We start from the raw sequence: 4,800 nt of genomic DNA on the forward strand, positions 1-4,800 counted from the left end.
TTGGTGGTGTTGGTGGTGGTGGTGTTGGTGGTGGTGGTGGTGGTGGTGGTTGTGGTGGTGGTGTTGGTGGTGGTGGTGTTGGTGGTGGTAGTGGTGGTGGTGGTGGTGGTGGTGGTGTTGGTGGTGGTGGTGTTGGTGGTGGTAGTGGTGGTGGTGGTGGTGGTGGTGGTGTTGGTGGTAGTCGTCGTCATCGTCATTTCCGGACGCTGTCGTTGTCGTTGTCGCTTCGCATATGCACGATGCCTCGAAAAAAGATGGGGAGTTACGGTAAGTACGTACGAGTTATTGGTTCGTACGAGTTACGACGAAATTAGTCCGGGAATGTTTTAAAAATACTGTTTAGGGTTACGGACGGGTAACACTGTAAAGGGCATTGCAACATAACTGCTCATCAAATTCAATCAAACTCATATCCATTACATAAGAGAGATGTCTCTCTACGCTCTCGATGAAAAAAAAATTAAACAAATTTATCGCTAATTAAGTGACGGCAAAAATTTTGAATTTATATTTATTATTATTTATTGAGTTTTTTTTCAGAAGCAGCAAAAAGTTGGGACCTAAACGTTTAACCATAAGTTGTTCATAATATAAACTGAAAAAGGGTCCCTGGAATTTTTTTAAAATGCTTTAATTTAGGAAATAAGCTGAAAAGATTTTCAAAACGCAACAATATCGTAAACAAAGAGCTATAACTTATAAAATATAATATTTAAAACAAATTCGTTCGATTTTTTTTCCTTTGATATGTTAGCATTAAAACGTAACAGACATTTTTGAATCGGAGTTGTGAGTTTCGAGAAATAGCGTTTGAAAAGTCAGCAACTTTAGCATTTCTAACAATGGAGATATTAGCACTTTTCTAAATTTCCCATGATTGAACGCCGTCTCATTGTTACTACTTTTTCTACAAGTACTGCAATTTCTAAAAAATGCGCATTTGCGTCTACACACAGCAGTTAGAACCCCCACATTTCGTCCCACCTTTAAACATGGTGTCGCGTTACGACAAGTCTGGTTACGTTTTCTCGAGTATATGCGGCTATAACGTTTTGCGCGCCTTTCTGCGCTCTCAATACGTTTCGGTTCATAGCTACTGCTTACCATCTAATACCAGTGGCATAGCTTCATTACGATGGAACATCCATGGGTTTTGCAATGAGCCTTGTGGTTCTACAACAAACCTGTATGATTACATATGCGTGAAATAATATATGTAGCCGATTAGAAAATTAAAAGATTGATGATGTTTCCAATATCTGTGAGATTTGATTTCTTACTATAATGATATAACAGAGGCTGATATAATGATAATATATATAATGATAAAGATAATAATATGATATAATAATAGATATATATATATAGTATTGAATATGATATAATGATAATATAACGATGTAGGGACCTTTAATGATATAAAATTTATATGTCTATCAGATTTAGAACCAAACTTCTTCATCAGATTAGTGATGCACAACTAATTTATTATATATTCGCCTACTTGTTTCTTTATAATGGGTGTCATATTGTTGATCTGCATATTCTTGTTGTAACCGGTCACCAGTGTGATGCCTGTTTTCTGAAACGAGTCCGAAGCCACATAAAATTAGGTTTCTGCGATAACACAATATAATGTATGTTCTAAATTAATTCATTAGCTAATTAATGCATAACAATTAGCGTACACTTGCATGAATATTAACTTGAGAACTGAAGACGTGATATAGGCCTTATTGTAAATCCCATTGCGCTATCGCTCCATAATTAACTTTCAAGATACACGAAGCTCTATTTAAATTAAGATGTACATATATTCAGTTGACATACAATAATTCCAGCATGAATGCCGCGTTATTACATTGCTGAAATAACTTGATTGACGCAAAACACCAGTATCAACAACATATATTCTCTACTGTTAGGATTACGGACGGGTAACACTGTAAAGGGCGTCAAGTAGTTCTCTATATTACTAGATTGAACCGATACACAGTAACGTTACACCATATAGTGCTCAATCATGCACTGGCATTTAATGTATACATTTATTTTACGTAATCACAGAGAAATAAAAAATTCAGCAACGTATAGCACGGCGTAATTATTATATCGTGGCCACCTTACAGTGCTGGTTAGTGTTATAGACGGCGTAAACCCGGTAATACCACTCAGAATTGGGGCATTCTAATATTACGTTAGATTTCCTATGTATGCTATATTTTAATAATAGAGATTCACGATGATTCTATCGCGACGCTCACTTCACGCCACGCGGAAAGCTCGTGACCTGTTATATAAAGGAGCCGATATCGCAAGAATGCCGGCACGTTTCATCACATAAAACAATAACTCGTATTTATTAGTCACTTTTATTGAAAACTTCTACCTTTTCGCGCGACACAGAGGCGCGCTGCATGTGACGGTAATTACATTACTGCGACATTCGATTCTAGCGGCGACTCGCCGTACGAGTAAGAAATTCTACGAATTAATAAGCGCTACTCACGATCGCATGTTCATATCTGCGACTTAACGGTGCATGGGACGTACATATGACATTTATATTACCAGAAATATAATATCACATAATACACAAGTGTTATCTTAAATCTGATATTATACACATATTGCAGTAAAAGCAAGCCTTGTTATACGTGTAGTATAATGTAGTTTTGTTTCATGACAATAGATGACGAACTATATTAATCTCATACTCATAAAATGGATAAAATCGCGCACATGACAATATGAGAGAGAGAGATCTGTATAGTGAAAAATTAGATATGACTACGTAGCCCTGATTATCCCTGCCCTGTCTTAGACATGTTATTCAATTATAAATATATATTTTAGAAATATATACCATAAACCAAACGACTATTAAACCTCCAATATGTATATAGTGTTAATTTAAATGTAGAATTTCCAACGATTGGGTTTTTTATTTTAGTTCACACGATTTATATTAGATGTATAGATCCGGAGTGTACGTGCCATTATAAAAACATTATAACAATGGTCGTATAAAAATTATAATTACAAAATTAGTTGCTCGGAAAATACGGCGCTCAGTATTGAGCACGGAATGGGCTAAATGATTCTCACGATAACTTAATATTAGTCTAATCTAAACCCTGACCAAGTGCTGACCACATGATCTATTAAATAAGCTCTCTTTCTAACCAAATATCGTGTGGACAGAAAAATTCAATGTTATTGCTTGGTTATAGCGTTGCATAGTGACATAGGAACAGCGCGTGCATCCGTTCATTTGGCAGCTGAGAGAACCTGTATAGAATCGAAACATGGATATTCATAAACAACTAAACTGAATACTACGACGCGTCATGTAGACATGCCAACACACATGTTTGATAATATAATACTATAATATATGATAAAATGGTGAATTACACTTACCTGATATACCGGTTGCAAACCCTAATATCACGACCGAGCACTGAAGCCACCATAGCGGTACCGCATAAACAACTCGCACGACCATATCGACTGTTCTCGATGGCGTCTCGGCGCGGACGTAGTCTACTTTATAGTTTACCTTTACCAAACAGCTTACGGTTATTCGTTGAAACTGTACGCGTGCCTAACGACTGGTCATCGATTCCCCGAATGGGGCTTGTGATTGTTCTTTAGTTTCCGTGTGTAGCTTACGTCCGGTTGTTGATTTACTGTTTAGCTTAAGATTGTTCGTTAGTTTCCCGTGTGTAGCTTACGGTCAGTCGTTGATTTACTCTCTGTTGCTTTCGAGTAGTCGTTACTTCCCTGTGTATAGTGTACGACAGGTCGCTAATTCACTGTGTATAGCTCACTACCAGTCGTTGAGACCTTGTGTGCAGTTTACGACTGATCGTTTTCCTCTGCCTGGAGCTAAAACCTGACCGTATGTATCCTGTACGTAGCTTACGACTGGTCGTTTGATTCTCGTGTCGTTGACTAGTGGTTGTCACCATGCGCGTAGCTTCCAATTGGTCGTGTGTAGTTCACGAGTGGTCGTTACTACAATATATGCAGCTAGTTATACTGACCGCTCGTTATTTGTGAGTAGCTTACGACTAGTAGTTGCTCCCTCTGTTTGACTTACGGCTAGCCGTTGGTACCCTGTTCGCAGCTTACGACTAGTCGTTCTTTGCTTGTGTGTGATTTACGACTGAATGTCGTCTTCTTTGACCTTCTGTCAATCGTAAGTAAGTTTCTGTTACGCCCCATTCACGTTCAACAGCATGTAAGCGGATCTTTTCTAGCGCGAGTTTCTACGGCATCTGGGTCAGGCTGCTGGTCTTTCGTATTCGTTGTCCGTCTTGTATGGAACTACTTAAAATAAAAGCCACAGAACTAATCGCGTTCCTCACAGATGTATTTCACGCTTGTCAAAGCTTCTGTTCTCTGCTTGTCTACGATTAGTACCTCGTCGCACACTCGATATACATGCGAAATACTTTGCTCTTGGTCGAGAATTATTTAGCTCATGCCGCCGTTACACTAACGCATCGCCCAACTGCAAAACCGACAAACTTCGTCTTCAATGCTGCAGTGCGCTGGCGACGTAGATCTGCAGCATAGCGCAGTCTGGAAGCTCTGTGATTAATGCTAGATAACTGCTGATACGTCTTGCCGATATTTGGACGTTAGCAATAAAGAACACGGTCATCGCGTGCTAGATCGCGCAGGCTCGTTTGCTGCGATCAACAGTTGTCGGCAGCTTTTAGCATGTCCTCCTATGTGCGTGCGCGCGCGCGTATATATATATATATATATATATATATATATATATATAGT

The 4,800-nt window shown here is 38.7% G+C and overlaps 1 long non-coding RNA gene across 1 annotated transcript in view; it reads right to left on the reverse strand.

Moving 5' to 3' along the window:
• LOC106811009 overlaps positions 1-3,910 on the reverse strand; it is an 18,343-nt gene extending 14,433 nt beyond the window's left edge. The window contains exons 1-3 of the long non-coding RNA XR_001394091.1: positions 3,424-3,910; positions 1,505-1,582; positions 1,105-1,173 (exon numbers count right to left, since the gene is read on the reverse strand). This is a non-coding gene — a long non-coding RNA (uncharacterized LOC106811009). The remainder of the gene's footprint in view (positions 1-1,104; positions 1,174-1,504; positions 1,583-3,423) is intronic.
• Positions 3,911-4,800: the final 890 nt, after the last annotated feature.

This window comes from Priapulus caudatus, unplaced genomic scaffold (assembly GCF_000485595.1).
Source record: "Priapulus caudatus unplaced genomic scaffold, Priapulus_caudatus-5.0.1 Scaffold495, whole genome shotgun sequence".
NCBI lineage: Eukaryota > Metazoa > Priapulida > Priapulimorpha > Priapulimorphida > Priapulidae > Priapulus > Priapulus caudatus.